Below are 834 nucleotides of genomic sequence, written 5' to 3'. Positions count from 1 at the left end.
AGTACAGACAAACCAATAACACAGGTGTTCCAGTGGTACAGGTGGGTGACAAGTACAGAAAAACCAATAGCACAGGGGTACAGGTGGATGACAAGTACAGACAAACCAATAACACAGGGTTACGATGGATGACAAGTACAGACAAACCAATAACACAGGGGTACAGTTGGATGATAAGTACAGACAAACCAATAACACAGGGGTACAGGTGGGTGACAAGTACAGAAAATCCAATAGCACAGGTGTACAGGTGGATGACAAGTACAGACAAACCAATAACACAGGGTTATGATGGATGACAAGTACAGACAAACCAATAACACAGGTGTTCCAGTGGTACAGGTGGATGACAAGCACAGACAAACCAATAACACAGGGGTACAGGTGGGTGACAAGTACAGACAAACCAATAACACAGTGGTACAGGTGGATGACAAGTACAGACAAACAAATAAAACAGGTGTTCCAGTGGTACAGGTGGATGACTAGTACAGACAAACCAATAACACAGGGATACAGGTGGATGACAAGTCCAGACAAACCAATAACACAGGGTACAGTTGGATGATAAGTACAGACAAACCAATAACACAGGGGTTCCAGAGGTACAGGTGGATAACAAGTACAGACAAACCAATAACACAGGTGTTCCCGTGGTACAGGTGGATGACAAGTACAGACAAACCAATAACACAGGGATACAGGTGGATGACAAGTACAGACAAACCAATAACACAGGGGTACAGGTGGATGACAAGTACAGACAAACCAGTAACACAGGTGTTCCATTGGTACAGGTGGATGACAAGTACAGACAAACCAATAACACAGGTG

Source organism: Mizuhopecten yessoensis, unplaced genomic scaffold (genome assembly GCF_002113885.1).
Source record: "Mizuhopecten yessoensis strain PY_sf001 unplaced genomic scaffold, ASM211388v2 scaffold9671, whole genome shotgun sequence".
In the NCBI taxonomy this organism is placed as follows: domain Eukaryota; kingdom Metazoa; phylum Mollusca; class Bivalvia; order Pectinida; family Pectinidae; genus Mizuhopecten; species Mizuhopecten yessoensis.
Note: the sequence above shows the minus strand (reverse complement) of the source record.